A 17,336-nucleotide genomic window follows, 5' to 3' on the forward strand; every position below is an offset into this window, starting at 1 on the left:
ACATGAAACCAGAGGCTGAGAGATGCCTGCTGCACCTGAAGGTACAGACAAGTTCTGATGTTGTTACTGTTCCTTCTCTCTAGTATTTAGCATCCAATCTATTGTTCAGTTTAAATGAGTACTGTGAACTAGCAGTAACTCAGAGCCTTACCTCAGGGCGGGCTGATGATGCTTCTGGACGACATGTTTGGTCAGGAGGTTCCCTGGTACTTCAACACGGAGTCTCTGGTCGTTGGAGTCTCGAGCCTCCTGGAGCACCACCTTCAGCTTCTCATGGCGTCCTTCTGAGGGGGCACGCACACACACACACACACACACACACACGCTATTAAGTAATCGGAATAAGTCATTTTAAATGATTGGAAGTAATTTTATTCTTACCACTAAAGTTGCACTCCCCCTCCCCCTCTCTTTCTCTTTTTTTCTGTCTTTCTTTTTTTAGGAATTCCACAGGGTCAAACTCCATCAGTAACCGCAAAGGATACTTCAGTGAAATCCAATAAGTATTCTAGTTAAAGTTTAAATAATAACCTCACATGCCTTCTTGTTATGTCCCCCCCTCTCTCCCTTTCCCCTCTCTCCCTTTCCCCTCTCTCTCTCTGATATGCAGGGCCACCGGAGTCTCATTGTCTTTACTTACAGACACTTATTACATATATTTGCAAATAAATGAGTGATGGAGTATCTCAAATTGATTTAATGTCTCTGTGTTTTCTTTTCTTTTGGTGACACTTAACACTAAGGTTTCCTTTTATAATGGGTTTATAATTCAGTTTGCACATTATAAGCATGTGTTGCATTTATAGCATTAGTAACAGTGCAGCCACATATTTTCAAATTATTTGAATTGTCACTATCTATGAATGAATCATTAAAGAGAAGCTACGGGATATGGCAATAACTATTTCTGTATTATTTAACCTCTTATTTTGTGTCTGAATTATCAATGCATAGTTTGTACAAATATAATCAATTGAATCACTGTTTTATCTCATTCAGCCACAGACTCCCTAGTTTATCATCGCCAACTTTAGAAGCAGCATTACTGTTAAGTGTGTCGATGTCATTGGTCTACGTGGAATCCACACACATACGCATCACACTGAGGGCATGTAACAGGGACCCGTTTCCAACTCATTAGCGCTACGTTGAGAACTGTAGGCTGAGATTATAGAAATTATCTCGTAGAATCACTTTAATAGTCAAGAAACTACTCAGAAATCATACCACAATTAAACTTGAAAAAGTTCCAGAAGAAACATTGTTTCTCTTTAACAGAGCAATATCCAAGACTGCGTAAAGAGGGAGAAAAATATCTTTCTTAAAGATCAGATTTTAGTAAATAGATATTATTGCACAAAATTGGGCTATAAGAATCTCAAAGACAGAATCAAACATTTCACTCTCTATAGTAGTGATTTTGGTGTCTAGTGTCAGAGGAACATATTTCATCCCCACATTAAGTAAACACAAATAAACTAATTCATATGTAATGTCCTCCAACTTTCCATCAAGAATAAAGACACACTGTGTACTGTGTACCAGTATAGTAACACTACTACTAGAATATATAGACTTGCAATGGAATTTGGCCTTGGAGGGCTACAGGTCCTAGGCCCCCCATTCCCCAGCATCTGATTTCATGTCTCTGCATTGTGTACTGGTTATGGCATGGTACCACTAGGTGAAAGGTCGAGAGGCACATAGAATATTGTACAATTCCAACAGTCCCCTCTTTGATTATTTTAAACAAAGTATAATAATCAAGAATTACCAAAATGAATAATAAAAACATGAAAAAATATAAAAGTAACAACAGGAAATATAAAAGAACCACTTTCCTCATCTTACTAGTGAGTGAGATCTGCTTGTCCTATTTCACACATACAATACGTTGAGTTGACACCATGAGCATGCATGATGTACAGGACTGAGTGAGCGCTGCAAAACATGTTTGTCTACTGATGCTGTATCTTGAACCGTCATCTGCGTTTAACTCACTCACCGCCAAAGAATTCCGGTACACTCACCACCTGGAGTGCCAAGTGTTTTATGTGGTATAGGGAAGCCAATAGGGAAAGCCCTTATTAATACATTGGAAACACAAAGTTGTAATAATGCCAATACATTAGTGACATATTTTTGAAAAGTGTTGAAAATACATGTCATGCATCATTATTACAAAATTAGTGCTACTGACAATTGTCGTTGCTAGGATTGCGTCTTTCTTGTGCCATTTCCCCAGCAACGTGTGTGTAAGACTAGAGTGGTAGGTTAGAACAGAGCCAAATGAGGTGTAATTAAGCCATTACAACAACAACAATCAAATGACCACACACACCTGACATCACTGTCCTGCCCTCCCATCAGGCAGAATATCTAGCATGTGTGTGTGAGTGTTGTACATAGTCAGAAGGTAGTCCTAGATGATGTACCAGGAAGAACGAAACCCAGATAACAATTCCCAAACCTATCACTAGGTAACATAGAGTAGGCCATTAGAACACAAATCCAATAAGTGTTGTTCAATATGCTTAAGCTGGGTAGTTGAGACCTAGTGACTTTGGAGTCTGCTATTGATGTCTGTCAACATGAAATCTGTCAAGAAATCTGCCTTATTTCACTCTATGGGAAATCCCATAGGAATGACTTTCGTCCAGTGGAGAGATAGAAATAGAAATTTAGTAAAGTGTCTTATTGGTCAATAATGGTCTGTAATGAGAGTTGGTGTCATTACAGATTCACACAAAACAAACTCAAGCAGTAGTCAGTCACCATTTCAAGTTATATTTAATAGTCTAAGACAGTTCAGATTAAAATACATGTTCATCTGGGTTTAAAGGTGAGAGCATAAAACCTCTTCTGATAGAGAGGGACTTCAGAAATGTAATTGGATATAGGGCCATCGCAGATTTTGTCCACAGCCACTCCCATGGCAGTCATAAAAAAACAATTCAAAAAAACATTGCTAATGCTTATATGTGAAACACCAAATTTCCTGATTCATGGCTCATTCTGAGAATTGGAATCATATACCAGCTATATACTAACTATGTATAACTTTGGTTTGTGGTCTCACTGAGGTCCAGCTCTCCACCCAGGGCACTGCAGAGGGACACAGCACGCCTCACCGCCCCCCTCTCACCTCTCACAGGGACCAGGTACAGGAGCTGCAGGAGGAGGGCTTTGCTGGAGCTGAGGGGAGACAGAGGAGGGAGCATACATTGTACAATGAGAAATCCTCCTCATCAGAGATCAGTGTGTCTGTCCTTACGCCAGACGGACTGTGTCTAAGTGGAATAGCTGGTCTCGTCTGGCCTCCTCCACCTCACAGTCTTAGTTAAAGCTAAAGCTAACAATGCTACCACCGTTGCTACTGACGGACTAACAGTCATGCCATTACACAGATGCATTTGTTTACTATGTGTCTACTGTAAAATGTAATTAAACGTGACATACCTACCACCGAGGCATTTCTCAGTACCTTTCGTTGCTAATGCTCATGGCTTAGTTATGCTAGCTCTCAGAAAACCAGCGGGTTCTCCTCAATGTAAACATCAACAGAAGTGTGTTGCTGTGTAGCGCTGGATCAACCATTCCATAGAATGCTGCTCATGTTCTATTTCTAGAGGTCACATGGTAACGCATTTTTGAAAAGTCTTTATGATGCATGTCATCTATGATTATTATGAATTATTTTCAAAACTGTGTGTTGCTATGCAACCTTTCAATATAGAACATTAGCAACATTCTATGGAATGTTCAATCCGCTCCAGATAACAACAGACTTGAGTTGATGTTTACATCGACACAAACCAGCTGATTTTCGGAGCAAAACGGGCTGAAAAATGCCTCAGTGTTTTTCAGGTTTTGACTGCGGCCTGCCGTTTTTACTTCCGTGTTTTCTTTTTTGCTGGGTCCGCGATCGTGAAGAGGGAAGCGACGGCAGCGACTTCGGAGAGGGTATGTGACGATAGTTGGACCATATCTGAACGATAGTTAGACAACCACTCGATACGTGTTGCTAAAACAACACGGCACAAGTCGAACATGCATGTTGGTGACGAGCAAGCGAGCTAGTTCAAGCTAAAGCTAACAATGCTACCACCGTTGCTACTGACGGACTAACAGTCATGCCATTACACAGATGCATTTGTTTACCACGTGTCTACTGTAAAATGTAATTAAACGTGACATACCTGCTTCGAAGTCGCTGTACTCTCAAAAAGAAAACAGGAACAACAACCTGTCGTAGAAATGGCAGTCCGCTATCCATGCACTCCCGCAGCCAAACCTGCGTTTCTCAGTACCTTTCGTTGCTAATGCTAGTGGCGTAGTAATGCTAGCGCTCAGAAGACTAGCTGGGTCTCGTCAATGTCAACATCATCAGAGGTGTGTTGCTGCGTAGCGCTGGATCAAACATAGAAGGCTGCTCATGTTCTATTTCTAGAGGTCACATGGTAACGCATTTTTGAAAAGTGTTGATGATACATGTCATGCATCATTATTACTCATTATTTTCAAAACGGTGTGTTGCTATGCAACCTTTCAATATAGAACATTAGCAACATTCTATGGAATGTTCAGTCCGCTCCAGATAACAACAGACTTCAGTTGATGTTCACATCGACACAAACCTGCTGATTTTCTGAGCAAAACGGACTGAAAAATGCCTCGGTGATATTCAGGATTGGCTGCGCGAGTGCGTGGACTGCGGTCTGCCGTCTCTACGACGGGTTGTTCGTGTTTTCTTTTTTGCAAGGTTCGCGATCGTGAAGAGGAAAGCGACAGCGACTTTGAAGAGGGTATGTGACATTTAATTACATTTTACAGGAGACACATATCTCACAAATTGTGTGTGCAATGATTATTTTGCCAGTTAGAAGCAATGATAGCATTGTTAGCTGCTAGGTGGCTAAGTAACCCGTTGACAGTGTCTAAGGGCGAGTTACCTTTAGCTTGAACTAGCTAGCTTGCTAGCCACCTCCATGCATTTTAGCTAAAGAGATGTGTGTATGTGTGTGTGTTGTGAGTAGCAGACAGACATCTCTGTGGTGAATACCGTCCTGCGTATGGGACCGGATGGGCAGCTGTCCTCCACTGCGTGGTCGGGGGCTGACTCTTTCTCCACACCCGCTCAGCAGCAGTACACTGATCCTGAGCCACAGGGCCAGAACTGCTATGAGGTCAAACTTAACACTTAAGCCTTTACCATATTATCAAGCCTTTACCATATTATCACTTAGTAACTCCACCGGTTTACATGCGTCATTCTCTCCCATAGCCTCTATTTGACCACCAAGAGGACTGAGGACATTGCCCTGAGGGTCACCACCCTACGCCAGGCCTTCACAGTGAGTCAACCACCCTTTCTCTGTGCTTTCTCTCTTCTGTCTTCTGTCAGATGGTGTCTCACTATTTTTTTCCCCCTTTACCAGACCCTGCGCAGTTCCACCCAGAGCAAGAACCAGCTGTACGTGGCTGGGAAGGTCCTGCTGGGAGCACTGGTTCAGGCCAATCACAAGGTAAGACATTGGCTTCCTCCAACAGAGTGAATTATCAAGAGAAAATGTAACAACCGTTTACTGACATTGTCTCTCTTGTTCTGTATAGGACGAGGCACAGTTCATCCGTGCCTATGATGACCTTGTTGGGTACCTGAGTGATCCCTCCAAACAGGGTGACATTGAGATGGAGCTGGCAGAACATCAGGTTAGTTCATTCACTTCAGTAGTCTCACATTGATTACCTGTGCCTGTATTGGGTCCTTCTTTTTAATATCATTGCTATTTTGTTGTAAATGTTTTTGTCTTTTGTTAGATTAGCCATGTCAACCTCATAGACATCCTCTATGAGCTGGTTCTGTTTGGGGTGATGGTGGGGAGGCCCCTGGTGGTGGTGAGTACTGTTCTTATACTGAAGACTGTTACAGGGTGACTTTGTTGACAAGTTCATATGACTCTCTGCTCTCTCCTCCTATGTTTGCTGTTAGCAACCTGGTGGTTTTGTGGAGCGTCTGTACTCTCTCCTACACTCCTGCCTGCCTGCCAGCAACATGAAACCAGAGGCTGAGAGATGCCTGCTGCACCTGAAGGTACAGACAAGTTCTGATGTTGTTACTGTTCCTTCTCTCTAGTATTTAGCATCCAATCTATTGTTCAGTTTAAATGAGTACTGTGAACTAGCAGTAACTCAGAGCCTTACCTCAGGGCGGGCTGATGATGCTTCTGGACGACATGTTTGGTCAGGAGGTTCCCTGGTACTTCAACACGGAGTCTCTGGTCGTTGGAGTCTCGAGCCTCCTGGAGCACCACCTTCAGCTTCTCATGGCGTCCTTCTGAGGGGGCACGCACACACACACACACACACACACACACACACACACGCTATTAAGTAATCGGAATAAGTCATTTTAAATGATTGGAAGTAATTTTATTCTTACCACTAAAGTTGCACTCCCCCTCCCCCTCTCTTTCTCTTTTTTTCTGTCTTTCTTTTTTTAGGAATTCCACAGGGTCAAACTCCATCAGTAACCGCAAAGGATACTTCAGTGAAATCCAATAAGTATTCTAGTTAAAGTTTAAATAATAACCTCACATGCCTTCTTGTTATGTCCCCCCCTCTCTCCCTTTCCCCTCTCTCTCTCTGATATGCAGGGCCACCGGAGTCTCATTGTCTTTACTTACAGACACTTATTACATATATTTGCAAATAAATGAGTGATAGAGTATCTCAAATTGATTTAATGTCTCTGTGTTTTCTTTTCTTTTGGTGACACTTAACACTAAGGTTTCCTTTTATAATGGGTTTATAATTCAGTTTGCACATTATAAGCATGTGTTGCATTTATAGCATTAGTAACAGTGCAGCCACATATTTTCAAATTATTTGAATTGTCACTATCTATGAATGAATCATTAAAGAGAAGCTACGGGATATGGCAATAACTATTTCTGTATTATTTAACCTCTTATTTTGTGTCTGAATTATCAATGCATAGTTTGTACAAATATAATCAATTGAATCACTGTTTTATCTCATTCAGCCACAGACTCCCTAGTTTATCATCGCCAACTTTAGAAGCAGCATTACTGTTAAGTGTGTCGATGTCATTGGTCTACGTGGAATCCACACACATACGCACCACACTGAGGGCATGTAACAGGGACCCGTTTCCAACTCATTAGCGCTACGTTGAGAACTGTAGGCTGAGATTATAGAAATTATCTTGTAGAATCACTTTAATAGTCAAGAAACTACTCAGAAATCATACCACAATTAAACTTGAAAAAGTTCCAGAAGAAACATTGTTTCTCTTTAACAGAGCAATATCCAAGACTGCATAAAGAGGGAGAAAAATATCTTTCTTAAAGATCAGATTTTAGTAAATAGATATTATTGCACAAAATTGGGCTATAAGAATCTCAAAGACAGAATCAAACATTTCACTCTCTATAGTAGTGATTTTGGTGTCTAGTGTCAGAGGAACATATTTCATCCCCACATTAAGTAAACACAAATAAACTAATTCATATGTAATGTCCTCCAACTTTCCATCAAAAAATAAAGACACACTGTGTACTGTGTACCAGTATAGTAACACTACTACTAGAATATATAGACTTGCAATGGAATTTGGCCTTGGAGGGCTACAGGTCCTAGGCCCCCCATTCCCCAGCATCTGATTTCATGTCTCTGCATTGTGTACTGGTTATGGCATGGTACCACTAGGTGAAAGGTCGAGAGGCACATAGAATATTGTACAATTCCAACAGTCCCCTCTTTGATTATTTTAAACAAAGTATAATAATCAAGAATTACCAAAATGAATAATAAAAACATGAAAAAATATAAAAGTAACAACAGGAAATATAAAAGAACCACTTTCCTCATCTTACTAGTGAGTGAGATCTGCTTGTCCTATTTCACACATACAATACGTTGAGTTGACACCATGAGCATGCATGATGTACAGGACTGAGTGAGCGCTGCAAAACATGTTTGTCTACTGATGCTGTATCTTGAACCGTCATCTGCGTTTAACTCACTCACCGCCAAAGAATTCCGGTACACTCACCACCTGGAGTGCCAAGTGTTTTATGTGGTATAGGGAAGCCAATAGGGAAAGCCCTTATTAATACATTGGAAACACAAAGTTGTAATAATGCCAATACATTAGTGACATATTTTTGAAAAGTGTTGAAAATACATGTCATGCATCATTATTACAAAATTAGTGCTACTGACAATTGTCGTTGCTAGGATTGCGTCTTTCTTGTGCCATTTCCCCAGCAACGTGTGTGTAAGACTAGAGTGGTAGGTTAGAACAGAGCCAAATGAGGTGTAATTAAGCCATTACAACAACAACAATCAAATGACCACACACACCTGACATCACTGTCCTGCCCTCCCATCAGGCAGAATATCTAGCATGTGTGTGTGAGTGTTGTACATAGTCAGAAGGTAGTCCTAGATGATGTACCAGGAAGAACGAAACCCAGATAACAATTCCCAAACCTATCACTAGGTAACATAGAGTAGGCCATTAGAACACAAATCCAATAAGTGTTGTTCAATATGCTTAAGCTGGGTAGTTGAGACCTAGTGACTTTGGAGTCTGCTATTGATGTCTGTCAACATGAAATCTGTCAAGAAATCTGCCTTATTTCACTCTATGGGAAATCCCATAGGAATGACTTTCGTCCAGTGGAGAGATAGAAATAGAAATTTAGTAAAGTGTCTTATTGGTCAATAATGGTCTGTAATGAGAGTTGGTGTCATTACAGATTCACACAAAACAAACTCAAGCAGTAGTCAGTCACCATTTCAAGTTATATTTAATAGTCTAAGACAGTTCAGATTAAAATACATGTTCATCTGGGTTTAAAGGTGAGAGCATAAAACCTCTTCTGATAGAGAGGGACTTCAGAAATGTAATTGGATATAGGGCCATCGCAGATTTTGTCCACAGCCACTCCCATGGCAGTCATAAAAAAACAATTCAAAAAAACATTGCTAATGCTTATATGTGAAACACCAAATTTCCTGATTCATGGCTCATTCTGAGAATTGGAATCATATACCAGCTATATACTAACTATGTATAACTTTGGTTTGTGGTCTCACTGAGGTCCAGCTCTCCACCCAGGGCACTGCAGAGGGACACAGCACGCCTCACCGCCCCCCTCTCACCTCTCACAGGGACCAGGTACAGGAGCTGCAGGAGGAGGGCTTTGCTGGAGCTGAGGGGAGACAGAGGAGGGAGCATACATTGTACAATGAGAAATCCTCCTCATCAGAGATCAGTGTGTCTGTCCTTACGCCAGACGGACTGTGTCTAAGTGGAATAGCTGGTCTCGTCTGGCCTCCTCCACCTCACAGTCTTAGTTAAAGCTAAAGCTAACAATGCTACCACCGTTGCTACTGACGGACTAACAGTCATGCCATTACACAGATGCATTTGTTTACTATGTGTCTACTGTAAAATGTAATTAAACGTGACATACCTACCACCGAGGCATTTCTCAGTACCTTTCGTTGCTAATGCTCATGGCTTAGTTATGCTAGCTCTCAGAAAACCAGCGGGTTCTCCTCAATGTAAACATCAACAGAAGTGTGTTGCTGTGTAGCGCTGGATCAACCATTCCATAGAATGCTGCTCATGTTCTATTTCTAGAGGTCACATGGTAACGCATTTTTGAAAAGTCTTTATGATGCATGTCATCTATGATTATTATGAATTATTTTCAAAACTGTGTGTTGCTATGCAACCTTTCAATATAGAACATTAGCAACATTCTATGGAATGTTCAATCCGCTCCAGATAACAACAAACTTGAGTTGATGTTTACATCGACACAAACCAGCTGATTTTCGGAGCAAAACGGGCTGAAAAATGCCTCAGTGTTTTTCAGGTTTTGACTGCGGCCTGCCGTTTTTACTTCCGTGTTTTCTTTTTTGCTGGGTCCGCGATCGTGAAGAGGGAAGCGACGGCAGCGACTTCGGAGAGGGTATGTGACGATAGTTGGACCATATCTGAACGATAGTTAGACAACCACTCGATACGTGTTGCTAAAACAACACGGCACAAGTCGAACATGCATGTTGGTGACGAGCAAGCGAGCTAGTTCAAGCTAAAGCTAACAATGCTACCACCGTTGCTACTGACGGACTAACAGTCATGCCATTACACAGATGCATTTGTTTACCACGTGTCTACTGTAAAATGTAATTAAACGTGACATACCTGCTTCGAAGTCGCTGTACTCTCAAAAAGAAAACAGGAACAACAACCTGTCGTAGAAATGGCAGTCCGCTATCCATGCACTCCCGCAGCCAAACCTGCGTTTCTCAGTACCTTTCGTTGCTAATGCTAGTGGCGTAGTAATGCTAGCGCTCAGAAGACTAGCTGGGTCTCGTCAATGTCAACATCATCAGAGGTGTGTTGCTGCGTAGCGCTGGATCAAACATAGAAGGCTGCTCATGTTCTATTTCTAGAGGTCACATGGTAACGCATTTTTGAAAAGTGTTGATGATACATGTCATGCATCATTATTACTCATTATTTTCAAAACGGTGTGTTGCTATGCAACCTTTCAATATAGAACATTAGCAACATTCTATGGAATGTTCAGTCCGCTCCAGATAACAACAGACTTCAGTTGATGTTCACATCGACACAAACCTGCTGATTTTCTGAGCAAAACGGACTGAAAAATGCCTCGGTGATATTCAGGATTGGCTGCGCGAGTGCGTGGACTGCGGTCTGCCGTCTCTACGACGGGTTGTTCGTGTTTTCTTTTTTGCAAGGTTCGCGATCGTGAAGAGGAAAGCGACAGCGACTTTGAAGAGGGTATGTGACATTTAATTACATTTTACAGGAGACACATATCTCACAAATTGTGTGTGCAATGATTATTTTGCCAGTTAGAAGCAATGATAGCATTGTTAGCTGCTAGGTGGCTAAGTAACCCGTTGACAGTGTCTAAGGGCGAGTTACCTTTAGCTTGAACTAGCTAGCTTGCTAGCCACCTCCATGCATTTTAGCTAAAGAGATGTGTGTATGTGTGTGTGTTGTGAGTAGCAGACAGACATCTCTGTGGTGAATACCGTCCTGCGTATGGGACCGGATGGGCAGCTGTCCTCCACTGCGTGGTCGGGGGCTGACTCTTTCTCCACACCCGCTCAGCAGCAGTACACTGATCCTGAGCCACAGGGCCAGAACTGCTATGAGGTCAAACTTAACACTTAAGCCTTTACCATATTATCAAGCCTTTACCATATTATCACTTAGTAACTCCACCGGTTTACATGCGTCATTCTCTCCCATAGCCTCTATTTGACCACCAAGAGGACTGAGGACATTGCCCTGAGGGTCACCACCCTACGCCAGGCCTTCACAGTGAGTCAACCACCCTTTCTCTGTGCTTTCTCTCTTCTGTCTTCTGTCAGATGGTGTCTCACTATTTTTTTCCCCCTTTACCAGACCCTGCGCAGTTCCACCCAGAGCAAGAACCAGCTGTACGTGGCTGGGAAGGTCCTGCTGGGAGCACTGGTTCAGGCCAATCACAAGGTAAGACATTGGCTTCCTCCAACAGAGTGAATTATCAAGAGAAAATGTAACAACCGTTTACTGACATTGTCTCTCTTGTTCTGTATAGGACGAGGCACAGTTCATCCGTGCCTATGATGACCTTGTTGGGTACCTGAGTGATCCCTCCAAACAGGGTGACATTGAGATGGAGCTGGCAGAACATCAGGTTAGTTCATTCACTTCAGTAGTCTCACATTGATTACCTGTGCCTGTATTGGGTCCTTCTTTTTAATATCATTGCTATTTTGTTGTAAATGTTTTTGTCTTTTGTTAGATTAGCCATGTCAACCTCATAGACATCCTCTATGAGCTGGTTCTGTTTGGGGTGATGGTGGGGAGGCCCCTGGTGGTGGTGAGTACTGTTCTTATACTGAAGACTGTTACAGGGTGACTTTGTTGACAAGTTCATATGACTCTCTGCTCTCTCCTCCTATGTTTGCTGTTAGCAACCTGGTGGTTTTGTGGAGCGTCTGTACTCTCTCCTACACTCCTGCCTGCCTGCCAGCAACATGAAACCAGAGGCTGAGAGATGCCTGCTGCACCTGAAGGTACAGACAAGTTCTGATGTTGTTACTGTTCCTTCTCTCTAGTATTTAGCATCCAATCTATTGTTCAGTTTAAATGAGTACTGTGAACTAGCAGTAACTCAGAGCCTTACCTCAGGGCGGGCTGATGATGCTTCTGGACGACATGTTTGGTCAGGAGGTTCCCTGGTACTTCAACACGGAGTCTCTGGTCGTTGGAGTCTCGAGCCTCCTGGAGCACCACCTTCAGCTTCTCATGGCGTCCTTCTGAGGGGGCACGCACACACACACACACACACACACACACACACACGCTATTAAGTAATCGGAATAAGTCATTTTAAATGATTGGAAGTAATTTTATTCTTACCACTAAAGTTGCACTCCCCCTCCCCCTCTCTTTCTCTTTTTTTCTGTCTTTCTTTTTTTAGGAATTCCACAGGGTCAAACTCCATCAGTAACCGCAAAGGATACTTCAGTGAAATCCAATAAGTATTCTAGTTAAAGTTTAAATAATAACCTCACATGCCTTCTTGTTATGTCCCCCCCTCTCTCCCTTTCCCCTCTCTCTCTCTGATATGCAGGGCCACCGGAGTCTCATTGTCTTTACTTACAGACACTTATTACATATATTTGCAAATAAATGAGTGATAGAGTATCTCAAATTGATTTAATGTCTCTGTGTTTTCTTTTCTTTTGGTGACACTTAACACTAAGGTTTCCTTTTATAATGGGTTTATAATTCAGTTTGCACATTATAAGCATGTGTTGCATTTATAGCATTAGTAACAGTGCAGCCACATATTTTCAAATTATTTGAATTGTCACTATCTATGAATGAATCATTAAAGAGAAGCTACGGGATATGGCAATAACTATTTCTGTATTATTTAACCTCTTATTTTGTGTCTGAATTATCAATGCATAGTTTGTACAAATATAATCAATTGAATCACTGTTTTATCTCATTCAGCCACAGACTCCCTAGTTTATCATCGCCAACTTTAGAAGCAGCATTACTGTTAAGTGTGTCGATGTCATTGGTCTACGTGGAATCCACACACATACGCACCACACTGAGGGCATGTAACAGGGACCCGTTTCCAACTCATTAGCGCTACGTTGAGAACTGTAGGCTGAGATTATAGAAATTATCTCGTAGAATCACTTTAATAGTCAAGAAACTACTCAGAAATCATACCACAATTAAACTTGAAAAAGTTCCAGAAGAAACATTGTTTCTCTTTAACAGAGCAATATCCAAGACTGCGTAAAGAGGGAGAAAAATATCTTTCTTAAAGATCAGATTTTAGTAAATAGATATTATTGCACAAAATTGGGCTATAAGAATCTCAAAGACAGAATCAAACATTTCACTCTCTATAGTAGTGATTTTGGTGTCTAGTGTCAGAGGAACATATTTCATCCCCACATTAAGTAAACACAAATAAACTAATTCATATGTAATGTCCTCCAACTTTCCATCAAAAAATAAAGACACACTGTGTACTGTGTACCAGTATAGTAACACTACTACTAGAATATATAGACTTGCAATGGAATTTGGCCTTGGAGGGCTACAGGTCCTAGGCCCCCCATTCCCCAGCATCTGATTTCATGTCTCTGCATTGTGTACTGGTTATGGCATGGTACCACTAGGTGAAAGGTCGAGAGGCACATAGAATATTGTACAATTCCAACAGTCCCCTCTTTGATTATTTTAAACAAAGTATAATAATCAAGAATTACCAAAATGAATAATAAAAACATGAAAAAATATAAAAGTAACAACAGGAAATATAAAAGAACCACTTTCCTCATCTTACTAGTGAGTGAGATCTGCTTGTCCTATTTCACACATACAATACGTTGAGTTGACACCATGAGCATGCATGATGTACAGGACTGAGTGAGCGCTGCAAAACATGTTTGTCTACTGATGCTGTATCTTGAACCGTCATCTGCGTTTAACTCACTCACCGCCAAAGAATTCCGGTACACTCACCACCTGGAGTGCCAAGTGTTTTATGTGGTATAGGGAAGCCAATAGGGAAAGCCCTTATTAATACATTGGAAACACAAAGTTGTAATAATGCCAATACATTAGTGACATATTTTTGAAAAGTGTTGAAAATACATGTCATGCATCATTATTACAAAATTAGTGCTACTGACAATTGTCGTTGCTAGGATTGCGTCTTTCTTGTGCCATTTCCCCAGCAACGTGTGTGTAAGACTAGAGTGGTAGGTTAGAACAGAGCCAAATGAGGTGTAATTAAGCCATTACAACAACAACAATCAAATGACCACACACACCTGACATCACTGTCCTGCCCTCCCATCAGGCAGAATATCTAGCATGTGTGTGTGAGTGTTGTACATAGTCAGAAGGTAGTCCTAGATGATGTACCAGGAAGAACGAAACCCAGATAACAATTCCCAAACCTATCACTAGGTAACATAGAGTAGGCCATTAGAACACAAATCCAATAAGTGTTGTTCAATATGCTTAAGCTGGGTAGTTGAGACCTAGTGACTTTGGAGTCTGCTATTGATGTCTGTCAACATGAAATCTGTCAAGAAATCTGCCTTATTTCACTCTATGGGAAATCCCATAGGAATGACTTTCGTCCAGTGGAGAGATAGAAATAGAAATTTAGTAAAGTGTCTTATTGGTCAATAATGGTCTGTAATGAGAGTTGGTGTCATTACAGATTCACACAAAACAAACTCAAGCAGTAGTCAGTCACCATTTCAAGTTATATTTAATAGTCTAAGACAGTTCAGATTAAAATACATGTTCATCTGGGTTTAAAGGTGAGAGCATAAAACCTCTTCTGATAGAGAGGGACTTCAGAAATGTAATTGGATATAGGGCCATCGCAGATTTTGTCCACAGCCACTCCCATGGCAGTCATAAAAAAACAATTCAAAAAAACATTGCTAATGCTTATATGTGAAACACCAAATTTCCTGATTCATGGCTCATTCTGAGAATTGGAATCATATACCAGCTATATACTAACTATGTATAACTTTGGTTTGTGGTCTCACTGAGGTCCAGCTCTCCACCCAGGGCACTGCAGAGGGACACAGCACGCCTCACCGCCCCCCTCTCACCTCTCACAGGGACCAGGTACAGGAGCTGCAGGAGGAGGGCTTTGCTGGAGCTGAGGGGAGACAGAGGAGGGAGCATACATTGTACAATGAGAAATCCTCCTCATCAGAGATCAGTGTGTCTGTCCTTACGCCAGACGGACTGTGTCTAAGTGGAATAGCTGGTCTCGTCTGGCCTCCTCCACCTCACAGTCTTAGTTAAAGCTAAAGCTAACAATGCTACCACCGTTGCTACTGACGGACTAACAGTCATGCCATTACACAGATGCATTTGTTTACTATGTGTCTACTGTAAAATGTAATTAAACGTGACATACCTACCACCGAGGCATTTCTCAGTACCTTTCGTTGCTAATGCTCATGGCTTAGTTATGCTAGCTCTCAGAAAACCAGCGGGTTCTCCTCAATGTAAACATCAACAGAAGTGTGTTGCTGTGTAGCGCTGGATCAACCATTCCATAGAATGCTGCTCATGTTCTATTTCTAGAGGTCACATGGTAACGCATTTTTGAAAAGTCTTTATGATGCATGTCATCTATGATTATTATGAATTATTTTCAAAACTGTGTGTTGCTATGCAACCTTTCAATATAGAACATTAGCAACATTCTATGGAATGTTCAATCCGCTCCAGATAACAACAAACTTGAGTTGATGTTTACATCGACACAAACCAGCTGATTTTCGGAGCAAAACGGGCTGAAAAATGCCTCAGTGTTTTTCAGGTTTTGACTGCGGCCTGCCGTTTTTACTTCCGTGTTTTCTTTTTTGCTGGGTCCGCGATCGTGAAGAGGGAAGCGACGGCAGCGACTTCGGAGAGGGTATGTGACGATAGTTGGACCATATCTGAACGATAGTTAGACAACCACTCGATACGTGTTGCTAAAACAACACGGCACAAGTCGAACATGCATGTTGGTGACGAGCAAGCGAGCTAGTTCAAGCTAAAGCTAACAATGCTACCACCGTTGCTACTGACGGACTAACAGTCATGCCATTACACAGATGCATTTGTTTACCACGTGTCTACTGTAAAATGTAATTAAACGTGACATACCTGCTTCGAAGTCGCTGTACTCTCAAAAAGAAAACAGGAACAACAACCTGTCGTAGAAATGGCAGTCCGCTATCCATGCACTCCCGCAGCCAAACCTGCGTTTCTCAGTACCTTTCGTTGCTAATGCTAGTGGCGTAGTAATGCTAGCGCTCAGAAGACTAGCTGGGTCTCGTCAATGTCAACATCATCAGAGGTGTGTTGCTGCGTAGCGCTGGATCAAACATAGAAGGCTGCTCATGTTCTATTTCTAGAGGTCACATGGTAACGCATTTTTGAAAAGTGTTCATGATACATGTCATGCATCATTATTACTCATTATTTTCAAAACGGTGTGTTGCTATGCAACCTTTCAATATAGAACATTAGCAACATTCTATGGAATGTTCAGTCCGCTCCAGATAACAACAGACTTCAGTTGATGTTCACATCGACACAAACCTGCTGATTTTCTGAGCAAAACGGACTGAAAAATGCCTCGGTGTTTTTCAGGATTGGCTGCGCGAGTGCTGGACTGCGGTCTGCCGTCTCTATGACGGGTTGTTCGTGTTTTCTTTTTTGCAAGGTTCGCGATCGTGAAGAGGAAAGCGACAGCGACTTTGAAGAGGGTATGTGACATTTAATTACATTTTACAGTAGACAGCTGGCTGAACATCAGGTTAGTTCATTCACTTCAATAGTCTCACATTGATTACCTGTGCCTGTATTGGGTCCTTCTTTTTAATATCATTGCTATTTTGTTGTAAACGTTTTTGTCTTTTGTTAGATTAGCCATGTCAACCTCATAGACATCCTCTATGAGCTGGTTCTGTTTGGGGTGATGGTGGGGAGGCCCCTGGTGGTGGTGAGTACTGTTCTTATACTGAAGACTGTAACAGGGTGACTTTGTTGACAAGTTCATATGACTCTCTGCTCTCTCCTCCTATGTTTGCTGTTAGCAACCTGGTGGTTTTGTGGAGCGTCTGTACTCTCTCCTACACTCCTGCCTGCCTGCCTGCCAGCAACATGAAACCAGAGGCTGAGAGATGCCTGCTGCACCTGAAGGTAC

Source organism: Argentina silus (genome assembly GCF_951799395.1).
Source record: "Argentina silus genome assembly, chromosome: Y".
Taxonomy (NCBI): domain Eukaryota; kingdom Metazoa; phylum Chordata; class Actinopteri; order Argentiniformes; family Argentinidae; genus Argentina; species Argentina silus.